Source organism: Caloenas nicobarica, chromosome 5 (assembly GCF_036013445.1).
Source record: "Caloenas nicobarica isolate bCalNic1 chromosome 5, bCalNic1.hap1, whole genome shotgun sequence".
Taxonomy (NCBI): domain Eukaryota; kingdom Metazoa; phylum Chordata; class Aves; order Columbiformes; family Columbidae; genus Caloenas; species Caloenas nicobarica.
Genome location: NC_088249.1, coordinates 48,277,168 through 48,304,847, shown reverse-complemented (window position 1 = coordinate 48,304,847; position 27,680 = coordinate 48,277,168). Strand labels below are relative to the sequence as shown.

General features: G+C 44.9%; 1 protein-coding gene and 1 long non-coding RNA gene across 6 annotated transcripts in view; one reads left to right on the top strand and one right to left on the bottom strand.

Moving 5' to 3' along the window:
• CPT1A (carnitine palmitoyltransferase 1A) overlaps positions 1-2,850 on the bottom strand; it is a 40,495-nt gene extending 37,645 nt beyond the window's left edge. Inside the window, exon 1 of one of the 5 annotated variants that reach the window (XM_065635343.1) lies at positions 2,690-2,850. The gene's annotated coding sequence lies outside the window, so the exon portion shown is untranslated. Of the gene's footprint in view, positions 1-494; positions 594-2,411; positions 2,432-2,689 lie in introns of those variants that run through there. The other 4 variants (XM_065635348.1, XM_065635344.1, XM_065635345.1 and 1 more) reach the window with 4 other exon arrangements.
• A 139-nt stretch (positions 2,851-2,989) lies between these two features.
• On the top strand, positions 2,990-8,683 carry LOC135989736 (uncharacterized). The gene is made up of 3 exons (XR_010606331.1): positions 2,990-3,288; positions 3,498-3,668; positions 8,332-8,683. It is a non-coding gene; the product is annotated as an uncharacterized LOC135989736 (long non-coding RNA).
• The last annotated feature ends 18,997 nt before the right edge of the window (positions 8,684-27,680 follow it).

Here is a 27,680-nt window from a genome sequence, read left to right as displayed (position 1 = left end):
AGAATTATCTTCTCTATAATAACAAATATTTCTGGAATGGCAGGATTTTACAAGACATGCAAGACGGACTTTGGAGATACTGGAAGATGGACAACAATGTTTGGTGAATGGATTGCTCTTGCAGTACTTCAATGGTCTTTTACTGTATATGGGGGCAAAAGCTGAAGAACCAGTTTCAAACATTTTATGAATATTTAAATTGACCATTCAAATTAAAGTTAATCCAGGTTTGAAAAAAAGAGGGATGTTTTTCGGTCATTTAGATTTTGTTTTTTCTGAACATGTGGAGTTCAGGACTATGATACAGCATGCTGCAGGACAAAGACAATGGGTTTGGAACAGTAAAAAAATACACTGGTTTGTTTGGTTTGGTTTTTTAAAATACAAGCAGTCACTTAAGTTGCCTTTAACCCAAGATTTTCCAAAACCAGTCATGCTCGGGATTCAACATTCCGATGACCCCTGCACGCAACGAACAGAAACATCCTCCCCACCAAGCACACATCTAACCGCCGATGGCTCCAGAACTTGCATTTGCGCTGCTCCACCTTCTCTCTCCCCGATTCCCACCCCAGAACACGGGCGGACGGCCGGTCAGCTCCAGCGCCGCGGGAAGGCCTCTGCGGGGCGTGCCCCCTCCCCCAGCCGCTCCTCCCCGCCCTGGGCCTGCTCACGTGACCACCCCCGAGAAGTGGGTGAAAGGTCGCGCCGCCGCAGCGCAGGCCAACAACAGCCAGGCCTGCAGTAGGGACAGCCCCGCCCCAGGCTGCCGGAACCCCCAAGTTCTCCAGGTTTTTCTACGCGGGCGAGGAAGGCACTGCCACGCGAAGCAAGTTTCCAGACAAAAGGACCGCAAGCAATGAAAGAAGCAAAGTATGTCTCAAAGCCAGGAGAAAAAAACTGTACTTAGCTTGTGCAACTTAGCAGTTTCTGTTCTGCTTCTCGGTGCTGAAAAGCCTCGGTTGTTTGATGTTACAGTTTTCTTTAAGCAAGAATAACGTTTTCTTCCTGGAAGAGGCTCTTGAATCGAAACGGTAACATCCCCAAATTTTAAGAAGTCCTCAGATGAACTTATCTTTCGAACTAAGTCACAGCTATGACATAGCCTGAAACCTGTGTAATCATGTAAATACCTACAATACCACCTATGCAATTATAAACTGGTAATTATTAGTTTATATCAGTGTATCAATATGTTCACAACAGGAAAAGAACCTGCCATTTACTACTGGAGACTACACTACTTTTTCAATGTAACATCCACTCACAATGGTCAGAAAACACATAAACGAGCTTGCGGATCTGGAAATTTAAGAGGTCAGACACTCAGGAAAACAATTGCTTAAAGAAAGCAGAATGAAGGCATTAGATCATCTCCATTCTCAGTGTTGCACTCCTACAAACATGTGGTGAGCGCTTTTCTCCACACTAATTTCCTCTAGACTGCAGAGTTTCAACAGTCCTCTCAGTGCTGACAAACTGCCAGATAAGAGGAGAACAAGTTTTTTGTCTTGATCCTACTTTGCACTTTTTTCCACAAAAGGTGCTTTCTGTTACAGATCCATCAACACAAGTAAAGATCTGTTATAAATGAAGTCATATTTTAGGTCGATGTTTCTATTTAAACCAGAAAATATAACTCCAATGAAATTGTGCGAAAATGAGGGCAAGAAAATGGAGTTCCAAAATGCTGCAAAAATCGTAATCTACCCTTTGCAACAAATCTAATTAACATTCTCATCCAGGAAACCTGCCATGCCACAAACAAAATATAACATCTTCTATCTGCTTGTATCTCAAAAGAAGTTTGCAGCGACTGCAGTTTTTTATGGGTTTCAGAGCCTGCAATCCCATGAGGATATGGACTAGCCTCTCTCACACACACACTTAAGTATTTAGTCTATGCACACTTGAAAACCCACCACGGATACCAAGCCACATACAGAGCTGAAACTCATCCTGATAATGGGCCAAAGCAGATCCACTAACCCACGAAGCTGTGCGTCACAAATTCATTTATGCAGCGTAGATTTAGTGAATCTCCTCGTGTAACTCCTAACACCGCTCCCCCTGTCTTAATCCTCTCCCTCCATTCTGCTACCTTATCTGCGGTAATAACGCACTAATCCTCAAGCAAGAGGGAAATGCAAGCAAGGTGCCAAGGAGACCTTGCCTTTGCAGGTCGCTCCTGTGCCCACCCACGTGGGCCCCACCGCGTCCACCGGCACCGCCAAGGAGCAGACTCACTCCCACCACCTTCCCTGCGCTTACACCCTTTCCTCCAGCAAGGATAAGCATCGCTTAGGAAACAGCACCCAGCGCACTCGCACATTTACCATAGAACTTTGTGCTAGCCCTAATGAAGATAATCATTAGACTAAAACGAGACCAACCGAGCCCGTCCACCTGACCTCAGTTTCGTCCTCACTCAGCCTCAATGCGCTGCGGGCGCGTTCTGGCTGGGAGTCGGGAGAGGGACGGGTGAACCGGCGGCCCGCAATGAATCACGCGGACACAGAAGAACACGGCCCCTCGCTGCCCCATACCCAGATTCCCCTAGGACTGCCGGAGCCTGCTGCCTGCAGGTGGCAGAGGTAAGACGACCCGCGCGGGGAAACCCGGCGATCGAGGACCTGCGCCCATGTGGGGCGGAGCCCGCTGTCGGTGACTAGACCCCCTTCCCACTCACCAGCTGAGAAAACAGCAATTATCAGCACTCAGGTGGGGCAGGCCAAGCTGGACGGTAGCGAGCGGCAGCACACGCAAGAAGCGAGTGAGACAGCGACCGCTCCCTTACACACCCTGCGAGAGCCGGGATTGCCACCCGCTCCCCCATTGGCTGCCAGCGACAGGGGGTGGGTGCGGGACGGGGCAGGGGAGAAGGCACAGGGCGCGGCCCGTGTGGGCGGAGCGGGGGCGGGAAGGGAGGTGGGCACCGATGGGCGGGGTAGGGGTGGATTGTACTGTGTGATTGACGGGGAGCTCGGGGCCGGGCCAAAGGGTGGTCCTGCAGGACGAGTCGGGGCTCGAGGTTGCGGGCCGCTGAGTTGCGGAGTCACAGCGGAACACGGGCCTCCGTGATGGCACAGCTGTCCCGGGAAGGAAGCTCCAGGGATTGCGCGGAGATTGCCCCGGGGGTGTAAATGTGTGTGGGAAAAGGTGCACCTCGAGGAAGCACTGTGCATGGGGGACCTGTTTGGGATGCAGCCATGGACCCAAGGTGGCCTCCCGGGGAAGGACCAGCCAGCCTACTCTGCTCCAGCAAATACTGGGATTTGAAGGACGCAGGTACGCTCAATACATGTCAGCAAAAGTAACTGCATTCTTTAGAAAATGCAAAATAATGAAATTTTTTTTAAAAAAAGCATACGTGTCAGTCTCAGGGCAGTATGGCACTCGATTTGAAATTAGTACTTTTGAAGTTTGTAATGAGCTGGGCACTTTCAAGAGCTCAGAACTTGAATATCTGCTGCTCTGTTTGATTTTGGTATTATAAGAGCACGAAGACTGGTCTGTTCCAAAAGGAGGTTGTAGCCTGTCAGACTGCAGTGCTGCCAGTATGAAGTCTCTGAAGTAGTACAAGTTGATACATTTCTCCCGTGGGCAGACCTACACTCCTGCCTGCTACAATTTCCAGGATGTGGCTGAAGGCTCCAGGGCACACACAGGTATGACCAAATCCACAAGCATAGACACTACAGACTAAGCCTCTCCCTTACCCTTAAGATCATGCCAGTGTCAATGCGGAGGGAGAGGGGGAGGGAGGGGAGGGAGAGGGGTGAAGCAACAAGCAACACACACCCAAACAGCACCACTTCTGGTCAGAATTTTTCCAGTGTTCTGTGCCTAATGATGCAATTTTAAGAAGATGTTACTATTTCAGAAGGAAGCAAAGTCTAGAAGAAAGCAGGAGGAGGAGGAGAAAAAGAGAGATTTAGATCTATTAATATTAGCAGTAGTAGAAAGGAAACAAAAGAAAAAATCACTACTAGCCCAGCTACAGCCCCAGATTCAGCAGCATTCATAGTTTTAGCTCTATAAGATAGGAATGTAACTTGGACAGTTACAAGAAGGTAATTATTAGCTTAAAAAAGAAAAAAATATTGACATGTTTTTCATTATGCCCAAAGGCAACGTAAAATGTTAGGTCTTGTTTTCTTTTTCAGTCTTCCAGGTGCCTTTTACCTTTGAAATATTAAAAAAAATAAACCAAATCTGCTTTCGCTCATTCTACCAGGAATTTCAAACATATCTTATTCCCTAGTCAACATTTTAGTCTGTACAGTAATCAGGAGGGAATCAGTCGGCTGATTTTGTTCTCCAAATAATTGTGCAAGCTGTCATGAATTAGGGAGCACCAAATTGGAATGCATACTTTAACATGACTCTAGGCCCCCTGCAGCTATCCTTAGTAAAGACATGAAAAATATTGCATTACACAAGGCTGCAATGATTGCAGCTTAGCCAAACCTCACTTGGCTCTGTTTAGCTGGCAATTGTAAACCTTACAGGTAATCCTGTGACTAGCTCCCAGTGGTCCTGACACTGACACCTGGGTCAGGCTCTATTGACCCATTAACCCACAAGGAGCCAGTTAAATACTTCTATAAGACCGTCCTAATCAGAACATTATGTGCCTTTTATTGTGGCAACATACACTGCTGAAGTGCTCTGTCTCCTCAGCTAACATCTTAGTTTCTTCAGCTAAGGCCATACAGTGATTCTGCCTCTCATGGCTGCAACTGTAGTCATCTGCAAGCCTTACAGTGTGGCCTGTACTTTAGCTGCAACTTTCACTGCTCCACAAAGTTTAAGTCATTTTTTCCCCCATAACTGATATATTTTTAATTTCTAAAAAATTATGAGTATTGTCAGCACAAACCACATGTGCTTGGTGCTGTAAGAATTCCCTAGTAATTAATACTGGTCCTTGTAATCCAAAGAAATCATAATAATCAATGACAGGTCACATATATCTGTGCCTTGGCAGACTGAAATAATTTGAGTTTACCATGATGGATGCTCTTGAGTTAAATACATTTGGTAATCTTACCCCAGCCCTTCGAGACTTCCTGGCTTCTATACATGCAACAGGGCTTCTTTGTAGCAGCTTTTCTTACCCAGTATGCCTATCTTTCATTGTTTTTACTTTTACTATTTTTAACAGTTTTTAATGATGGCAAAGCACTGTATGTTAAATCTGGATCCAGTCTGGAAACCTAGCTATCTCCAGTGTGATTTTGTGTTGCTCTGTTTCAGTGTACCTTTTTGAATTAGGTCAGTTTCTCAAGTTGCTTAAGTCAAGCAGTTTTAATATAGACAAATGATTTGTTGTCTTGAAACAGAATTATTCTGCTTATTGGAGTTTAATTTTTCAAGACCTTCAGAGCACAAATGTATTGGGTGCAGTCTCAGTTGCTTGAGCGCATATTTTCCCAGTTTGCTTGCTAGTCAAAACACTGCTGCAGTTTCATTCTAAATAGGACTGAGACTGTTGTGGTGGGGGTTTTTTGGTGTTTTGGTTTGGTTTTCTTCAGGTTATCCGCCAATATTGGAAAATGAATGCTTCCCCTTCATAGTTAGGATGTAAGCATAGGTAAGTCAGTGTCCAACAGCAACTTGCCATGCATAGCCTGACTGACAAAACAAATTGGTAGTAAGTGAACTGAAGAACAGCTCCAAAATGTAACTTTTTGTCGACAGGTAAGTGAATTGCATGTTTGTATGCCAGGGAGCTGAGGGTGAGAGCAAAGCAGGCAGGAGCAGGACACTCCCATGGCACCTGAGCAAAGTGAGCAAGTCAGGTCCTGTGTCAGCAAAGAGGATCGTGCCAGATCACTAGGACATAATAATGTCATGTAGGGACATGACTCTCAAGCCTCACAGCACATGCCTAAGGTTATGTTAACCATAGCAAAACGGAGCCTCACCAAGCTTTCAAAGGGAAGAATGTAGCTGGATGTTTTCTAAGGTAAGGGAACAAGTAAAAAATACAATACTGAAGGTCACTGTTTATTAGAAAAAAGCCACAGTGAATGTTGCAACCTAATAGTCGTGTTTGTGACACTCCCTAAACTCTGCAAAACTTTCAGGCCAGAGAGTTTTCTTTCTCAAAATACACACCATTACTTCTAGCAAAGAGTAGAGGTTCATTCAGAGATTATTTGGAAAGTTATTTAGAGGTTCGTTTGTTGAGGTTGAAGAATCTGGCAGATACTTTTGGGAAGACACTGCTATGTCCACTTGTAAAATATTTAAAATAATCCACTGTCAATAGAAAATCTGTCACTCAGACTAACAGTCGCTCACAAATTGATAGCATAGTTTCCCTAACAGTTTCAAATGTGAAGCATAACTAAAGGGATTTATACTGCAGATTTTTTTGCTCACTGGGCAATAGATACTGTAGGTACTATTTCCTACTGCAGTCTACTGGATGGGAGCAGAACTGTTTGTTTGCTACCCACATAAGTCTGCAAGGACAATGGTATTAACTATTTCTGACTCTTTGGTTTCCAGCATAGCAGTTATGTGCCTTATAGTAATTCTTAGACTGTGTCCAGAGATTGAAGGAGTTTGAACCACTGTTTAGAGACCAAGCCTAAAGCAAGGAAAGTGAGTTCAATCCCTTGCTACTCTACATTAGGGACAAAGCATATCAGATGAGTTCCTCAATGGTATTCATAGTTCAAGATAAGCAGAGCACATGGGAAGGTCATGCAAAAAAAATCTGTGCAGGTGGGGAGTACGGAAGAGAAACTTCCCTTTATTTCACATGATTTTGCCATTTTAGACAGAACAAAAAATGCACAGGATGAGACTACATTCCTCCAGCTGAGTGGATTAAAAGATTCTTCCACTTTCTTCATAGCTTTTGAACAAATAAAACCCCAAAGCTTCACAACACTCACTAGGACTGCTGTCAGTTACATAGCATTGCTGTGTCAGTGTAGTCTTTTCACTTCAAATGCCAGCAGTTCATCCATAGGTGAACCGAAGCACATCCACCCTTTATATGGCATTTTCCTTATTAATTGTCATGCTCACTCAGATATGCTTTCTTTAGTGATGACTACAGCTGTGTGAGGACATATGCCATTCTGCCCAGTGCTTTGTGATTCCCTGTTTCACATTTCAGAACACCTCCCAGAAAATACAGGAAATTGGATCAGACCAACCCTGCCCTCATCAACCTTCTCTTGGCATGTAATATCTGTGCCTATTTCCAAACTAAGTATCCAGTACTGAACACCATAGTTCCAGCAAGCCAACTAAGATCCACAGTGTGCTACTTTTTACAGAGGCTGTTCCCCAATCACTGTTTCAGGAAAAAAAGGACATTCTAACTATGCAAATTCCTGAAAGAGGGCTGATTTTTAGTATAATGTTCATGCCAAAGTTAAATCTATCTGTTAGGGAATAGGCTGCCTTAGCTTATTGACTTATTTGGTGTTTTGGTTAAAACAAGACCAATTCTCTGTTAGTGAATCACCCTTTCAACTAGGTTCTTCTAAGTAACTTCATTTTTCTGAAGTTGGCTGCATGTTTTGTGGACAGTGTTTGCTCCAGAGCTGTTAACGCCCAATGCTTAGAGTTTTACTGAGCTAACAGTAGGAATGGTATGCAGAAAAGGCCCAGGTTTATCTTTTATTGCTATAGCAGCCAAGGTCACTGATAAATTTTGTATGTCACATAGAGAGAGGGTAGTACTTGCAGGGAGAGCCAGACAGAACAGGTGATCCAAACTGACCAACGAGGTATTCTATGCCATACGCATCATACACAGTTTAACACCTAGGAGGTCACGAGGGTCTCGTTCTCTTGGTCCGTGGCTGGTGTCTGAAGAGGACCCTGCCTGTTATCCTGATTCCAGTCTGTGCATCCCTGAATCAATTTCCTGTCTACTGTGTTGTCCAGTCCAGAACTTCCTGATATCTGCCCTGCAGCCACTGGTGCAAGGCCAGACCCCACTGTGGTGACTTGCCACAGCAGCTGCACTACTCTGGGAAATTCAATATTGGTTTTGTATATTTTGCATTATTTTCTCTCATTATTAATATTATTAGTAAAGCTTTTTAAACTTTCCAACTTGTAAGTCTCTCTCCTTTTTCCTCCTATTCCCCTTCCTGAGTGGGGAGCACAGGGGTTAATAGAGAGCATCTGCCACACTTAACTGTTGCCCTGCAATAAATGGTGACATTTGGTATACTGCTTCTTATGGAACTTGTTTAGAATCTGCTTATCTAGAATTCACTAAGCATAAGTAAGTTTGCTAAGCATAACTTTTCCAAGCTGTGAACCTTTGAACTTTCTGCTTTGTTAAATAAAAAGGGCCATGGAGTCTCCAACATAGAAGGCAAGGGAAGCTGCATCCTTGGAGATGAGTAAAGAAGCAGAACAGCATCTAAGAGAAAAATGTTTTGGCTATTACCAAGAACTTACTTTCTCCAGCTGCAGGTGCAAAATAGCAACTGAAGGTGAGAACTTTGATTGACAGTCCACCTGATGAAGATGAAGAGATCTAATGAAGAATGGGGAGACCCCAGACTCTAATTTTGGAATTGTCCTAGAGTGCCACATGCGGGGTGGAAACTTAGATTGTGGGGGTATAATTGTCCAATTTTTTTTTTTTTTTCCGCTGAGGGCCACTCTTCAGGAGGCACCCAACTCAAGCTGCTCTATGCCGTACCTTGCAAATAAATTATTTAAGAAGAATTTCTGGAATTCATGCCGGAGTCTCTGCTATGGGAAACCTAGGGATAAGGAACTTCTCGAAGATATCTGTGCTGTAGTTGCTCTCTTATTGCACCACAAATTTACACATTTGGGTGTGTGTGCACCTGTGTGTTTGTGTATGAATGCGTGTATGTGGGGGGTGGTGCACGTGTGGGGGTGTGCACACGTGTGCGTATGTGTGTGCATGTATGTTGGTGCACAAGCTTGTCAGTGTATGTGGACACATACAAGGGACAGCTACCAGAAAGGCTCCCACACAGAAGTCAGAACTGCAAGTTATTGCTGGCAATCACCTTCCCCTGGCAGACTCTTTGCAGTCTCATGAGTCCTAATGCTCTGCAGTTAAGCTACAAGATATCCCTCACCAAGCTTGTCATATAGCAAAAGCAAGGAAACGCTCGAGTTCACATGTGTGTGCGTGTCTCAGAGTACATGTGCAGAAGCATGTACAAGTATGTTGGTGTATATTTGTGGGGGGGGTGCACATAAACTTACATATGGGTGCATTTTTTTTGTACAAGTGTGGATGTGTGTGCACACATCTGCATGTATGTGGGTGCGTGCTTATAGATGTTTGGATACATGCACACAGGTCTGTATGACTCTGGACACACTTGTTCTTGTATGTGGGTGTTTGTGTATACACGTGCATTTGTGCAGACATGCCTGCTAGAGAAGTGGGTGCATGTGTATATACATGTGCGTGTATGTGGCCATGTGAGCACTGGCGTATGCGTGCATGTCGGTGCATGTGAGTACGTGTGCACACTTGTCCATGTGTTTTGATGCATGTGTATACAAAAATATGTACTTGTGCACACCTGTGCACATTGGGGAAGCACATCTGCTTGCATGAGACCCTTTGGGAAAAAGTGTGTACCTGTATGTGGGTGCATCTGTACAGAAGTGAGAGTGTGTCTATACGTGTATGGATCCACATGTATGTGGGTGTGTTTGTATATACATGTAGTTGCACATGCGAGGAGTGTCTGCACACTCATATGGGTGCATGTGGCTAAACGTGTGGGCGTGTAAATGCATTTCCATGCGTGTGACTGTGTGGGTAAACACACATGTATGTGGTTCCATGTCTATGAAAGTGTCAGTGTGCACATGTGTCAGTGTGTATAAACATAAGTGACAGCATATGTGGGTGCATTTGTATGCAGTGTGGGTAGGTGTGTGTGCATGGTCTGCACAAGAGTGTATGTAGCTGTGTTCACACACATGTTCATGTGTTCGGAAATGTGTTTATGTATGTGGCTGTCTCTGTGTGACCATGCATGTGCCTGTATGTAGATGCTTGTATATACAAGCTTAGGTGTGTGGAGACATATGCTTATGTCCAATCGTGTCCATACATGTCTTTGCGTGTGCATATGTATGTAAGTCTGCACACATGTATATGTGTGTGCACATAGGTGTATGCACATGGGTGAATTTCTATAAGTGTATGACTCTGTGTGCAAATGTATGAGTGTGTGTACAGAGGTGTGAGTGTATGTGGCTGTGTGAGAACTAATGTGTGCATTTATGTGGGTTTGCTTGTATACATTTGTGGATGCAGGTGCACACATTTGGGAGTGCTTGTGTGCACACCTGTGGGGGTGCATGTGTATACAGATGTGGCTGTGTGGGAAAGTGTACAAAGAGTGTATGTGGTTGTGTGTGTTTACATGTGTTGCTCTGTATACACCTGTGCTTCCTGTGTCTGAACACTCGCATGTGTGAAAGTGGATACCTGTTTATACTAGTCGAGTGTGTACAGTTGTGTAGACATGCTTGTGCGTGGGTATACAAGTATGCACACAGGTGTTTGTGTGCACATGCTTGTTTAGGAAAGTAAGTCTGTGTGTATGCACCTGTGGTTATGTATTCATGTCTGTGTGTTTGGAAAGAGGTTTTCGTGTGTGTAGCTGCAAGTGAAAATGCTTGTGCCTGTATATAGGTACGTGTATAAATGTGTAGCTGATTCTGTACAGGTCTGCATGTGTCTGGAAATGAGCATCTGCATATGTGGGTAGGTGTATACACGTTTGAGTGTTTGTGCACACATGTGACGGTCTGTGCTCACAAGCATTTTCCTACAAGTGTGTGTGTATACACACGTCCATGGAAACAGGTCTGTACACAGTCATGTGGGGTTGTGTATGAATGTGTAGATGCGTGTGCATGTTTGTTGGTGTACAAGCTTGTATGTGGACACACAAGGGACAGCTGCCAGTGAGGCTCACGTGCAGAAGTCAGAACAGCAAGTTGTTGCTGGCAATCACAATCCCTTGGCAGACTCTTCACAGTTGCATGAGCACTAATGCTCTGCAGTTAAGCTACAAGATATCCCTTACCAAGCTGATCATACAGCAAAAGAATGGAAAAGCATGAATTGACATACGTGTGTATCAGGGCACATGTGCACATTGTGCGTGTATGTTGGGGTACAGACATGGGGCGGGTAGAGCACAAGTAGACACAGACATGCATATACACACAACCACATAGAGGCGAGTCAAAACACATACACTTGTGTGTACGCACCCACAACTGTGTGTATGCTCTCCCACATACATGCTCACGCATTTGCACATGTGCCCCCACATATAAGCACAAGCGTGCCCGTGTCCACACGTTACAGTTTGCTTTAAGCAAAAATAACATTTTCTTCCTGGAAGAGGCTCATGAATCAAACCTGTAACGCCCCCAGATTTTAACAAGTCCTCAGATCAACTTATCTTTCAAACTAAATCACAGCTATGACAGAGCCTGAAACCTGTGTAATCATGTAAAGTCACATTTCCCAAACCAATAGACATATACGTTGTACCTACCTACAACACCACCTATTCTATTATAAACTGGTAATTATTAGTTTATATCAGTATATCAATATGTTCACAAGACAAAATGAACCTGCTAATTATGACTGAAGGCTACAATAATTTTCTAATGTGATATCCATTCACAGTGGTCAGAAAACACATAAAAGAACTTGGAGATCTGGAAATTGAAGAGGCCAGACATACGGGAAAACATAATTGTTTAAGGAAAGGAGGCATTAAATCTTCCTCATTCTCAGTGCTACACTCCTACAAATACGTGATAAGGAAGCGAGTAATTTTATCTACAGTAATCTCTTCTTGGACTGCAGAGTTTCAACAGTCCTTTAAGTGCTGACAAATTGCCAGATAAGAGGAAGAATGGGTCCTACTAGCATAGATCCATTATAAAGGAACTCGTTCTAGATGCTGATGTTTCTATTTAAACCAGAAAACATAACTCAAAACATGAAAGTTGAGGCAAGCAATGGAGTTCCAAGATGCTGCAAAAATAATAATCTACATTTTGCAACAAGTCTAATTAACATTCTCATCCAGTAAGCCTGCCATGCCATGAAAAAATATGACATCTTCTGTTTGCTTGTATCTCAAAAGCAGTTTGCAGTAACAGCAGCTTTTACAGGATTCATAGCCTGCAATCACATGAGTATACGGACTAGCCTCTCTCTCTCTCACAAGCACACACAAAAATCTAAGTATTTAGTTTACACACACTTGAAAACCCACGACGGATACCAAGCCGTGTACAGAGCTGACACTCGTCCTGGTAATGGGTCAAAGCACTAACCCGTGAAGCTGCACGTCACCAGTGTCGTCTTCTTTGACGCGGCGTAGATTTCGTACATCTCCACGTGTAACTGTAACACCGCTCCCTGTGCCCTCATCCCGTCCACCCACTCTGCTCTTTATCTACGGCAGTAATGCATTAACCCTCACTTCCACTACCCTCCCTGCGCTTACACCCTTTCCTCCAGCAAGGATAAGCCCTGCTTAAGAAACAGCACCCGGTGCACTCGCACATTTACCATAGAACTTTGTGCTAGCCCTAATGAAGATAATAATTAGACTAAAACGAGACCAACCAAGCCCTCCGCTTGACCTCACTCTCGTCCTCCCTCACCCCCAATTTGTTGCGGGCACGTCCTGGCTGGGAGTGGGGAACGGGAAGGGCGAATCGGCAGCCCGCAGTGAACCACGCAGACACAGAAGAACATGGCCTGTTGCTGCCTCTTACCCCAGTTCCCCTGGAACTGCCGGAGCCCACTGCCTGCAGTAGCACCAGGAAAGCCGGCAGTCGAGGACGTGTGTCCCACATCTGCCTGGGACCTGCTGTCGGAGGGTGGGTCCCTCTCCCACTCCCTCTCCCCCTCCCACCCCCGGCAAACTGAAATAATTTGGGTTTACCGCAATGGGTAGGTAGCTCTTGAATTAAATACATTCGGTAATCTTAAGCCAGCCCTTCAAGACTTCCTGGCTTCTGTACATGCAACAGGGCTTCTTTGTAGCAGCTTTTCTTATCCAGTATTCCTATTTCTCATTCATTTTATCTATTTCTTAACAGATTTTAATGATGGCAAAGCACTATTACCTTAAATAGGGATCTGCTCTGGACACCTGGCTATCTCCAGTGTGATTTTGTGTTGTTCTGTTTTGGTGTATCTTTTTGAATTAGTTCAGTTTCTCAAGTTGCTTAAGTCAAGCAGTTTTAATATAGACAAATGATTTGTTGTCTTGAAACAGAATTATTCTGCTTATTGGAGTTTAATTTTTCAAGATCTTAAGAGCACAAATGTACTGGGTGCAAAATGTCCATAAGATTAGCAGGCACCTATGTTTTTCAGGAAAAGCTAAATTTGTAGTCAAGTAACCATGGGCACACCCCACTGATATTTTCTAGAAGTGTCTGAGCATCTTTTATGGAAGAGTCCAAAAGAAATTTACACCTGCATACTCAAAGCACCACATTTCAAGCAATTCAATGTCTTTCCAATTTATTTTTAATACATATTGACTGGTAAGAGCAAAATGAGTAGTACTGCCATGGCGTATAGTTGAGATAGCCTTGCTGCACAAGCTCGTTAGGGCATCCTCCACTCAGAAAAACGAGTCAAGAGGCTATTTGGTAGGAGTATCTGCAGCAAGTGACAGATCTGCTCCACATGCAGATTTTCAGATCTCCCAGTTTTCATTTCTCTCCTTCTGATGTTTCACCTCTTTTTTCTTACTTTGCATGTCTATGACTCCTGGCTTTGTCCTCCAGAGTCACATTGGGCGAGAAATATGGGTCTCCTGATACCATCCCAGATGCAAGAAGATGGATGGCATCCCGAGTATGAAGGACATTACGTAAAAGCCTCACAGCATGTCCCTAAGGTTAACAGTAGCAAAATGGAGCCTAGCAGGTAAGGGAACAAGTCAAAAATAAAATACTAAAGGTCGCTGTATGGTAGAAAAAGCCATAGTGAATGTTGCACAAAGTGGTTGTGTTTGTAACACTTCCTAAACTCTGCAAAACTTTGAGAAAGAAAAATCTCTGCTCTCAAAATACACACCAACATCAGAGATTACTTGGAAGGTTATTTAGAGATTTGCTTGTTGAGATTGAATAATCTGGCAGATACTTTTAGGAGGACACTGTTATGTCCACTTATAAAATATGTAAAATAATCCACTGTCAATGGAAAATCTGTCACTCAGACTAACAGTGGCACACAAATTGACAGCAACATTTTCCTTAACAGTTTCAAATAGGAGAGATAACTAAAGGGATTTGTACTGCAAATTTTTTTTTGCTCATTGGGCAATAGATACTGTAGGTACTATTTCCTACAGCGGTCTACTGGATGAGAGCAGAACTTTGTTTGCTGCTCACATAGGTCTGCAAGGACAATGGTATTAACTATTCATGACTATTTGATTTCTAGTGTAGCAATTATGTGCCTTATAGTAATTCTCAGACAGCGTCCAGACATTATGGAATCCTAGAGTCGTAGAATCATTTTGGTGGGAAGAGACCCTTAAGATCATTGAGTCCAACCATAACCTAGATCTAGCACTAAACCATGTCCCTTAGAGCCTTTTTTAACACTTCCAGGGATGGTGACTTCACCACTTCCCTGGGCAGCCTGTTCCACTGCTTCACAACCCTTTCTGTGAAGAAATGTTTCATAATGTCCAATCTGAACCTTCCCTGGCACAACTTGAGGCCATTTTCTCTGATCCTATCACTTGCTACTCGGGAGAAGAGACCAACACCCTCCATGCTACAACCTCCTTTCAGACAGTTGTAGACAGCAATAAGGTCTCCCGTGAGCCTCCTTTTCTCCAGGCTAGACAGCCCCAGCTCCCTCAGCTGCTCCTCATAAGACTTGTGCTCCAGAACCCTCACCAGCCTCGTAGCCCTCCTCTGAACTCTCTCCAGCACCTCAATGTCTTTCCTATAGTGAAGGGCCCAAAACTGAACACAGTATTCAAGGTGGGTCCTCAGCAGCGCCGAGTACAGGGTGACAATTGCTTCCCTAGTCCTGCTGGCCACACTATTCTTGATAAAAGCCAGGATGCTGTTGGCCTTTTTGGCCACCTGGGCACACTGCTGGCTCATATTCAGCCAGCTGTCAATCAACACCCTCAGATCCTTTTCCTCCAGGCAGCTTTCCAGCCACTCTTTCCCAAGCCTGTAGCGTTGCATGCGGTTGTTGTGACCCAAGTGCAGGACCCAGTACTTGGCCTTTTTGAACCTCATACAATTAGCCTCAGCCCAACGATTCAACGACTCCAGATCCCTCTGTAGAACCTTCTTACCTTCAGGCAGATCAACACTCCTACCTAATTTGGTGTTGTCTGCAAATTTATGGAGGGTGCATTCAATCCCCTCATCCAGATCATTGATAAAGACATTAAAAAGAACTGTCCACAATACTGAGCTCTGGGGAACACTACTCATGACCGGCCACCAACTGGATTTGACTACGTTCACCACAACTCTTTGGGCCCAGCCATCCAGCGAGTGTTTTACCCAGCAGAGTACACCCGTCCAGGCCATGAGCTGCCAGCTTCTCCAGGAGAATGCTGTGGGAAACAATGTCAAAGGCTTTACTAAAGTCTAGGTAGATAGCATCCACCGCCTTTCCCTCATCTACTAAGCAGGTCACCTTGTCATAGAAGGAGATCAGGTTGGTCAAGCAGGACCTACCTTTCATAAACCCATGCTGACTGGGCCTGATCACTTGTTTGTCTTGTATGTGCTGTGTGATGGCACTCAAGATGATCTGTTCCATGACCTTCCCTGGCACCGAAGTCAGGCTGACAAGTCTGTAATTTTCCAGATCATCCTTCCAACCCTTCTTGTAGATGGGTATCACGTTCGCCAACTTCCAGTCAACTAGGACCTCCCTGGTTAGCCAGGATTGCTGATAAATAATTGAAAGTGGCTTAGTGATCACTTCCACCAGCTTCCTCAGTGTCCTTGGATGGATCCCATCTGGCCCCATAGACTTGTGTGTGTCTAAGTGGTGAAGCAAGTCACCAACCATTTCCCTTTGGATTATTGGTGTTTCATTCTGCTGTGGGAACAGCAGGACATGTGGTTTCAGCTAAAGAGCCTTGGACAGGTTATACAGAAGTATGTTTTTTATGAGTATAAGGAGTATAAGGATAGCCCAGGCCAGTGAGAATGATATCTTGGGTCAGAAAACTGCCCCCGTATGCATGATGTGTGAATGAGTGGGTCGGAACGCTGCCCACAAGATATGCATGGGAACATGACTGAAAACAGTCACAACATGAGTGTGGTGTGTTTGGAATAACATTTTTTGAAAAAAACATCCTGTCTAACCTCTTAGTCCAGGCCCTTATCCATAAACCTATAAATCGAGAACTGATAATAAAAGTCAGCTCTGCCTAGCTCTGCTCTCGCTGCTAACAAGAACTCTGTGTCTGTGCGTCTCTGTCTGCGTCTGTATGTGTCACTTCTCATCACTGCAAATGGTGCCCCATGGGAGTGTGTGACCCCTGTGAGGCTCTTCATCGAACAGTGTGTGTGACAGCGACCACACAATCCAATGAGTGAGTAAATTTTTGTGGCCACACAATCCCTGGGTCTAACAGGGACAAGCAGTCCTCATTGAACGAGTGAACTGCGGGGTTGCATTAGTAACGGGACAAGCTGCTTCCCCTGTACATAAGCTATATCTGTGAGTTTTACAGTACATATTTGGTGCTTCTGTGTATTGCCTTTCTGAAAATCAAGCAGCTTGTCAGGAGTTAATTCTTTTATTAATTGTTATTACAGTTGTTTCTTTGTGGTATTGTTTGTGTAAGTGCACTGTAAGCCTTCACCCTCGTTCTCCCACTTGTGCTGCAAGTCACTCTGTGCTTTCCCCTCCTCCACCCCTCTTCTCATGGCTTTTACTTATGAGATGGGGTCAGAAACATCTGTTTTCAGTCGTGCTCCTAAGAAATCAGTATTAGGAGGTGCTTTGAAACACAGGAAAGCACTTAGAAATATGAGGAAGGAGGATCTTGTGAAATGTTGTTGTCAATGGTGGCTGCTGTGTAAGTTAGATGATTGGGAAAGTGGCTGGAGAATAGAACCTTGAAGTATAATACTTTCTTGCAATTAATGTTGTTTTTAAAGCAAGAAGAGCAAGAAAAAAATAAATCTCTGCAAGAGATCATTAAGTCATTGCCGACAGTTTTACAGGCAGAACGGTTTGAACTTCCACAAGCTGATAGGGAATTAGCTGATGACACCCAAGTCACAGAAAACTTGCAGAACAGTCTGCAAGATGCTTTTCATTATTAACCTGTTTTCTTTGTAGGTATCTGTTTAAACACATTACAGTTTCAATAAGTCTTTGCCCATTATATGGTACAGTAAGTTCACAGACTGTTAAATCACGAGAATCCATTGACTCAAACTGTACATTTTATGAGGGTACAGTAGAACATGAGTAATTTAGTTCTTTACTACATGAATGTGATGGTAAGATTTTGTGTGATAGCTGTTATTTTTCTTTCTAGTATGCTAGCTTTATTCCAGTATCCAGACTTGGGCATCTCTGTGATAGGCTGTGTCTCATCTCAGTGTACTAAATTTGGCTCTTATTTATGCACACCGGATAAAGGATCTTGTTTGGGGGATAACAGTTGCAGCACCCCAGATAAGATGCTAATAAAAGCCTTGCCCAGTGCAGGTTACTAAAGAACAGCAGGGGGGCAGGTGCCGACTGGGCTCTAGCGCGCACTGACCTATTTTGTCAGGGAGACCCAGCGGTACCTCTACCTGGCTGAGCAGTAAGCGGCTCAAAGGTGCAATGCTAAAATCGAGATATTGTTGTGAATAAGTGTAATTGTAATTTGCATATTTGAACTTGATGTTTGATTTGCCTATCTGAGCTAAATATTTTAGTTTGCATATATATATTTGGTACCAAAAGAATTTTGTTTGCGGAGATAATTACAAGTGGGAACCGGTTCCGCTACTGAAGTACCACCTTGCTCCCCCATAGGATGCATCCTTACACATTAGAGTAACTTTGTGGAGGAATCCTCTGATAAAGGAAAGTTTGAAACAATATTGTACCTGGGTTATAGTGCTGTATTGCAATTAATGTTGTTCTGCAGAACTTCGGAAAAAATGGGATGGAGTACAGTACTGTAAGTTATTTTGCTCTTATTGTTATCTAATAATTTTGAGACCAGAAAAGAATTTAAGTTGTTAAACTCTGATTTGCATTGAATTTATGTGCCAGTTGGAAATATGGGAAAGAAAACTAAATGCTATGATGGACGTGAACTTCGAAGAGGTTGTATTTAAAAGTTGCTAGAATATGAACTGATTTGGATCTAGGAAAATGAAAATAATGGATTGATGGTTAATATGCTGTTTATTGATATCGGTAAGAAATTGCAACAGGTAAATGGGGCTGAGGAATGTAACTATTGCTCAGCTAATTGGAATTGCATATAAAGTGTATTATGGCTGGAATGAAATGGAAAAATAAAAAAGCAAAATATCCCAGGCCTGTGTTGTACAGCTTGAACATAAATTTCAGGCCTGTGTCAAGCTGCAAGATAAACTCAGCTCATTGTAACTGAGGAGTCTGCCAGGGCCTGGCAGCTCCCACTTGGTACCAGTGATTATGCCACCTGTGTGGCCTTGGCTGTATCTAAACTGCAGCAAGAAGAGAAAGAAAAAAAAATAGAAAAACCTGTCTGCCCGCTGCTAAAGCGGTGAAAGGGGGACTTTATTCAGCCCCCGCCCCAGCGATGTTGCTGCTGGAGAACTGTAGTACTGAATGAAGGAGTCTGAGGCTGAAATTTAAAGCCATGTCCAGTGGATCCGTAGGTCTAATGAAGCTGGGAAATTAAACCAAAAATCTTTTAATAGACTTATTCTGTGGTGACTAGTTGTAAGAGACTTATTAGTAAATTCACCATGCTAGTTTTTGAGGTCATGGGGGAGAAGAGAGAAAAGGAAGGAAAGGAACGGAAGGAAAGGAAGGGAAGGAAGGGAAGGAAAGGAAGGAAGGGAAGGAAGGGAGAAAGGGAGGAAGGGAGGAAGGGAAAAAGGGAAGAAGGGAGGAAGGGAGAAAGGGAGGGAGGAAGGGAGAAAGGGAGGAAGGGAGGAAGGGAGGGAGGGCCATTTTTTGAAACCAATGCAAGGGCAAATTGGAACAAAGTTTTAACAGATGAATTCCTGTATTTGCCAGAAAGCCCTGTACCTCTCTTAGGTCAAGATTTGTTAAGTAAATTGTAAGCTCAAATAATGTTTTCTGAGAATTCTGTTTAGTTGCATGTCCCAAAAGAAGATGCTTGGAAGGTGCAGATCTGCTTGCTGCAAGCAAGAAGTCTCCAAGGAAATTTTGGATGCTGTATTTCCACTAGTATTGGCAGCTGAAGTATCTGGTAAAGCCAACACTACACCGATAGAACTGAAACAGGACTTCAATCTGGTAAGGAAAAACAATATCCAATAAACATGAAAGCCAAAATGGGGTAGGGATCTGCTATGGCAGTGGCACATTACTTTAACCACTGCAGGCACAAATTTATCTTAAGGGTCACTGATCTAAAGCCCCTGCTCAAACTTACTTGGCTGTCAGCCAGGCCGGTTTGGGTCGACCAGTGGCTCTTGAAAGGGGAAAAATTGTTCCAGGCTCATTTACTAGTTCAAGAACAAGGTGCAAGCAGGAAACATAGTACCTTCTACAAGTCCGTGGAATACTCCCGTTTTTGTTATCCTGAAAAAATAAGGGAAATGGCATTTGCTACAAGATTTACATGCAATTAATGCAGTAATGCAACCTATGGGAGCCTTACAACCTGACATCCCAAATCGCACTATGCTGCCTAGTAATTGGACATTACAGATTATAGATTTAAAGGATTGCTTTTTTACCATTCCACTACATCCTGACAATTATCAGTATTTCGGTTTCTCAGTCTCCAGCATTAACAACGCTCAACCTATGAAGTGTTATCGGTGGACAGTTTTACCACAGGGCATGATGAGCAGCCCCACAATTTGCCAGCTTGTTGTGAGTACTGCTGCGTAGCCTACACGTGAAGCATTCACAGAGGGTATAATATTATCATTACATGGATGACATCTTAGTTGGTGCTGAACAATCCGATTATCTGCAGAGTGCGGCGACACACTTACTTCAAGCTCTGAAACTTTATGGCTTACAAGTTGCACAGGAAAAAGTGCAAACTATGCCTCCTTGGACATTATTTAGGCTGAATTTTAACAGAAACTATGATCAAACCCCAGCCTTTGACAATTAATAATAACATTAAGACATTGAATAATTTACAGAAATTGTTGGTACAATTAACTGGGTGTGACCCATGCTTGGTGTTTCTAACCATGAACTCCAGCATCTGTTTGGCTTGCTAAAAGGAGATTCAGATTTAACATCTCCTCACACTTTAACTCCACAAGCACAGAGAGAATTAGAGCTAGTAGCACACAAAATTACAAACTTACAGGCTGACTGCATTTGATTGGACTTGCAGTTTTGTCTATTTATACTTACAACACAAAAGCAACCTGTGGCTATTGTGGGACCGTATGATGAGAATGCTAACAGAGTGATATACTTGGAATGGATTTTTTTGCCCAACTCTTTCCATAAAACTATTACTCAGCTTCTAGAATTGATTGTTGCTTTGATCAAAAAAGGCGAGGAATGGATTCAGGTCTTAATAGGCCATGATCCTTCTGTCATATAAGTACCATTTGTGAAATCTGATTTTGATTTTTTATTCGCAGTCTGCGTCCTTGTAAATTGCACTAGCCAAGTTTCTTAACAGCATAGCTTTTGGCATGCCTAAATGTAAATTGCTGAAGAATCTCCACGTCTTTAACATCAGGCTACAGACCATACTTGTATTTGGTCCAATCCCACAGGCACACACAGTTTTTGTTGATGGATCAGGGAAATCTCATAAAACTGTAGTGGTCTGACGTGAAGATACTATTGGCTAAGTGAGTAGTACTGCCATGGCATATAGATGAGATAGCCCTGCTGCACAAGCTCGTTAGGGCATCCTCCACTCAGAAAAATGATACCGTAAAGTTGGCAAAAAGGCCCTTTAACACTGTTTTCAAAGTGTTAAAAAGCAGGCACTTTTATTACAGCGGGCTGGACACTCAGAGGATTGCTCCTCTAATCGAGCGTGCGCATGGTTTGCACGACTTGGTATTTATTACATATACCTATTGCATATTCATTTGTTTCTACCGCTTAGTTAATGCATTAAACATAAATTATTTGCATAAGCCCACCCTTCACCAGAAGTCCATCTTTGGTATTCAAGAGCCTTCCTCAAGGGTCTCTAGTGGTCCTTGGTGGTCTTCACAGCTTGATGCCCATCCCCCTGGTGTTGGCTTAATGACCTAATTTCTTGAGCATGCATATTGTCTTTTTGTGCTGCTACTCAGCAAAATCATGTAGCTCTTTCTTCATTTAGTGGAACATCCTGCTTTCCCAGCTTGCAAGCCAAGGACATCCCACTTTGCCTCACATCCAGTCTCTATAGAGCTATTGTTTCTCTGTTAGGTTTCTGTTACATTATGCCTAGCGGTTTCTAAAAGATTTTTGTTCCAACCAGATTATTAGATCAACAAATGCTGACCATTCCTTAGACATAGGATCTTTTACCATCCCTAGAAGCCACTGTAGTCCATGCAATCCTTCTTTACATGACCTGATGCTCCACAACGAAAACATCCCAATTTCAGTTTTGCTCCTGGTACTTGTAACTGTGCTGCTAAAGTGGCAGCTAGAGAGCTAGTATAGTGTTCGGTTGATCCTGTTTTACACGCTCTCACCATGTCCGCTAAATTGCACCTCTCCCTATTCCTAACACTCTGTAACACATGTCGACAATCAGCACTAGCAGTCTGAAAAGCTAATTGTTTTAGTAACAATTCACGAGCTGTGACATTATCAATTTGTTGCTCCAAAGCAGTTTGAAAGTGGTCTAAAAACTGCGCATAAGGTTCCTGTGGTCCTTGCAAGATTTTTCAAAAAGACATCTTGGCATCTCTCCCAGCTTCCAGTAATTTCCGAATCACTTTCATTGCTAATTTTGCTATTACACCATATATGTCTCTGGGATATGCAACTTGATTCTCTAGCAAAGCATGGGTGCATTCCCCAGCTAAATGACTGTAACCAATCCCTCTTTGACAGTATGCATTGTCAATAGATTCTAGTTGTCAATAGTTGTCCCAAAAATCAGATAGCCGTACAGTATATTGAGTAGTGGTTAAAATATTTTTTAACAAAGGATGCCAATCATGCAGAGTAAGTACGTAGGAGGAGCTTAACACTTCTAAAAAATTCACAACAAATGATGAAGTAACCACATTTTCTTTAACTAATGTCTCTAATTCCTTTACAGCTTCATACAATAGCTGTTGACAGCCGGACGGTTGCCGTTCACGATAGACCACAGGGAATTATGTGACCACTTTCCAGTCGCCTGCTTTTAAAGCCTCTTTGCGTTTATCCCACATGGTTAAATTAGTGTGCACTTTTGGATGCAAAGTATCAGCCGGGGGCAATAAATCAGGCTCTCGATCATGCCAGGATCAAGGGGGTAGTTGTGCGACTCCCACAAACCATCATTTGCCAAAATTGTTTGCTGGGGCGTACATGTGGGGGCTTTGTTATCAGCCAGCCCTTTCTCCACTGCTGCATCCATGGTTAGTGGATTTTTGCCCGATATATCTACAGGATCTCGCTCCTTCCCTGGCAAGAGAGGAGCAGAAGGTTCACCGTCAACCACTACTTGCACAGCTACTTCCTTCCGAGCCACTTTTAAAGGAGTCATAATTTCCCCCCGAGTAGATAAATGTTCGCAAGCAACATTATCTACAGTGGCTCCCTGTTCATATAATTCTCATCCCACTTTGTGCCATGCCTCCAACTGAAACGTACCAGTTGTAGGAAAGTCGGGCAAATTATCAGCAATCCATTCTAATAAATCCACTAATCTGACTCCTGATTTAACTTTTGTGACTGTGCATGCAGGTGTGGAAACGCTTTTGCGTGTAATTGGAGCTTCCACCCCTTTAGACCCTCAAGTGCAGGCACAGCCACATCCAACGCCAAAGCGCTTCCACACCTGCATGTGTACACTCAGGCCTGGCGTCAAAAAACTTCCCGCAGCTGTACTCCCATACCCACTCGTGTATACAAGCAAACCTTGACACTGCTCGCATGCTGACATCGGTGAAGACCCCTGTCTGCACACGCTGACGGTTGTACATGCCTCTACCTATAGGAATTCACTCACGTACATGCAGAGTCGTGTTCAGAAAATCCCCCACGTCTAGAGTCTCCCACTTAGACACACCAGTCCTGTGCAAAACCTCTCATGCGTCCGTGCGCACATGCTCTCTCTTCCGCCACAAATATCTGCCTAAAGAGCGGCTGGGTTTCCGGACAGGTTAGGGTTAAGGTTGTCTGTGAGTGTCAGGAAATAGGGTTAGGACCAGGGTTAGGATGGAGGATTTGGGCTGAGACTTCTGGATAGGCTTTTCTTGTTAGGTTTTTGGTTAGAATGAGACTTCGGACTTTTAAGAGTCAGGTGGAGCGTCTTGGGGTTTAGTGTCTCCATCGTTATTTGTGCGTGCAGACAGGCGCAGGTGTTTTCACTCACTTCTCTGTAGTTGTGTGTGTAGGCAAGTCCGCGGTCTAGTTGTGTCCACGGGCCATACGTCTGTGGCCCAACATACATGCACATGCTTGTGCATACGTAGTACTCTGATACACGCACGCACGTGTGAACTCACCCGTTTCCGTTCACTTGCTATATGACCTGCTCGGGGAGGGATAGCTCGTAGCTGAACTGCAGAGCGTTAGCGTTCGTGCCGCCGTGAAGAGCGTGCGGAGGGACGGCGGTTGCCGGCAACAACACTCCGTTCTGAATTCTTCTCCCTGGAACACTTGCTGGCGGCTCCCCCTTGTGGGTCCACACACACGGACAGGTTTGTGCGCATACCCAGACACACGCACATACACTCATAAAAGCCTTGTGCACACAAGCCTGTCTCCTCGCGCACACCGACTTCTCTAGTAGGCGGGTCCGCACAAGCACACACGCGTGTACACCGACACCTACATACAAGCACAAGTCTTCCTACTGGCATACGCCACTGTCAGCACGTAACCAGACCTCTAGAAAAGTGCCTGCGCATACACGCGAACATACGCAAACTTCAAAAGAAGCGCACCCGTATGTCCGAGGCCGTGTACAGACCCCCCACACGTGTTTACTTTTCCGCACACAGGTATGCATTCGCACGCACATGCTGGCGCTTGTTCTCACGCATACAGTCCTGAGCTCCTCTTTCAACGCATGCCTATTTGCACGCACTCGAGCATCCACTCTCACGCGGCTGCAGGGAACGTGTATCCACATACGCCTGCTTTATCCGCATACATGTCCACTCAGGCAGATTCGAACGCACAGACAACAGAAGGGCCACTCGGGGGAGTGCGTGTGAACTGACACTCAGCTAAGTGGAAGACTCCTCTTCATACACTGACGGACCCACAAGGCTTTACACATACACGCACAGACTTCTGCGTACAAAGAGCCAAGAACACGCACACGTTTCCACAGCCACATGCACACGTCTGTGCCTCTGCCAGTTATCACAGCCAATTATCTTTGGAAACCCTTACTAGCTGACCTCCTCGTACCTTGTCATCCTAGGGCATAGAGAAGACTTTATGTTACAGCACAGAGGAGACGTACATTTCCTGGAGATTTCAATAACCTGAACAAGGCAACCTCATCGTTTCAACAGCAGGATCCAACCCAAACTCCGCGTATTCCCTACAATGCTTAAGCCTGCTTCGGACTCTAACCCTTAATCCTACACTTCCCCCAACACCACGCCTTACACGCAACCCCAAGCTTTTAGACTAGCTCTCACGCCCAACCCCAGCCCCTCTTTCTACAGATATTCTGCCGGAAGACAGAACATGTGCGCGTAGGTGTAGGGGCGTTCTTGCTCACGAAGGTGCGGCTCTTCGGATGCCTTCAAAAGACAGACACGGACACGCCTGTGCAGACACAGCCACATAGACGCAGGGTGCGAGTGAAGATATTTTTAGGTACAGACATGCGGCGGGGGAGCACAATTAGACCGCGGACATGCGTATATGCACACGATATACGTATAAAATACATAACTAACAGATTATATATGCGAATGTACATGTACATAACATATATCATAGAGATCAAATATGTATAGGTAAGTATGATATACAGGCACACGACCACCTCCACCCGAGTAAATGAAATACGCTTGTCTGCACAGACACAGAACTGTCGAGACACTAGCCCGCGTAATCGCTCACGCGTTTGCTCCACAGTCCCACGGTTAAGCACATGTGTGTCCTCACTTGCCCACAACTTATTTGCTCAGCTTCCTAGAAACACGCTCACGCACGTGCACTCACTCGCACTCTCACTCCTTCGTGCACTCACCGACAGACACGGACATGCCTGTGCAGACACAGCCACATAGACGCAAAAGCGTTTCCACAACTGCCTGCACAATCTCGCTCGGGTAAAAAAAAGAAAGCCCTCCCACAGGTGTGCTCCCATACCCACTCGAGTATACGAGCAATCTCCGACACTACTTGTCCCGCACTGACATCGTGCAGACACCCATCCGCACACACTGCCATTTGCACATACCACTCCCTGTAGAAATGTACCCAGGTACATGCACGGTCGTGTGCACAGGTATCCCTCACTTTTGAAGGCATCCGAAGAGCCGCACCTTCGTGAGCAAGAACGCCCCTACACCTACGCGCACATGTTCCGTCTTCCGGCAGAATATCTGTAGAAAGAGGGGCTGGGGTTGGGCGTGAGAGCTAGTCTAAAAGCTTGGGGTTGCGTGTAAGGCGTGGTGTTGGGGGAAGTGTAGGATTAAGGGTTAGAGTCCGAAGCAGGCTTAAGCATTGTAGGGAATACGCGGAGTTTGGGTTGGATCCTGCTGTTGAAACGATGAGGTTGCCTTGTTCAGGTTATTGAAATCTCCAGGAAATGTACGTCTCCTCTGTGCTGTAACATAAAATCTTCTCTATGCCCTAGGATGACAGGTAAGAGGAGGTCAGCTAGTAAGGGTTTCCAAAGATAATTGGCTGTGATAACTGGCAGAGGCACAGACGTGTGCATGTGGCTGTGGAAACGTGTGTGCGTGTTCTTGGCTCTTTGTACGCAGAAGTCTGTGCGTGTATGTGTAAAGCCGTGTGGGTCCGTCAGTGTATGAAGAGGAGTCTTCCACTTAGCTGAGTGTCAGTTCACACACGCTCCCCCGAGTGGCCCTTCTGTTGTCTGTGCGTTCGAATCTGCCCGTGAGTGGACATGTATGTGGATAAAGCAGGCGTATGTGGATACACGTTCCCTGCAGCCGCGTGAGAGCGGATGCTCGAGTGCGTGCAAATAGGCATGCGTTGAAAGAGGAGCTCAGGACTGTATGCGTGAGAACAAGCGCCAGCATGTGCGTGCGAAGTGCATACCTGTGTGCGGAAAAGTAAACACGTGTGGGGGGTCTGTACACGGCCTCGGACATACGGGTTTGCTTCTTTTGAAGTTTGCGTATGTTCGCGTGTATGCGCAGGCACTTTTCTAGAGGTCTGGTTACGTGCTGACAGTGGCGTATGCCAGTAGGAAGACTTGTGCTTGTATGTAGGTGTCGGTGTACACGCGTGTGTGCTTGTGCGGACCCGCCTACTAGAGAAGTCGGCGTGCGCGAGGAGACAGGCTTGTGTGCACAAGGCTTTTATGTGTGTATGTGCGTGTGTCTGGGTATGCGCACAAACCTGTCCGTGTGTGTGGACCCACAAGGGGGAGCCACCAGCAAGTGTTCCAGGGAGAAGAATTCAGAACGGAGTGTTGTCGCCAGCAACCGCCGTCCCTCCGCACGCTCTTCACGGCGGCACGAACGCTAACGCTCTGCAGTTCAGCTACGAGCTATCGCTCCCCGAGCAGGTCATATAGCAAGTGAATGGAAACAGGTGAGTTCACACGTGCGTGTGTGTATCAGAGTACTACGTATGCACAAGCATGTGCATGTATGTTGGGCCACAGACGTATGGCCCGTGGACACAGCTAGACCGCGGACTTGCCTACACACACAACCACAGAGAAGCGAGCGAAAACACCTGCGCCTGTCTGCACGCACAAATAACGATGGAGACACTAAACCCCAAGACGCTCCACCTGACTCTTAAAAGTCCGAAGTCTCATTCTAACCAAAAACCTAACAAGAAAAGCCTATCCAGAAGTCTCAGCCCAAATCCTCCATCCTAACCCTGGTCCTAACCCTATTTCCTGACACTCACAGACAACCTTAACCCTAACCTGTCCGGAAACCCAGCCGCTCTTTAGGCAGATATTTGTGGCGGAAGAGAGAGCTTGTGCGCACGGACGCATGGGAGGTTTTGCACAGGACTGGTGCGTCTAAGTGGGAGACTCTAGACGTGGGGGATTTTCTGAACACGACTCTGCATGTACGTGAGTGAATTCCTATAGGTAGAGAGGCACGTAAAACCGTCAGCGTGTGCGGAG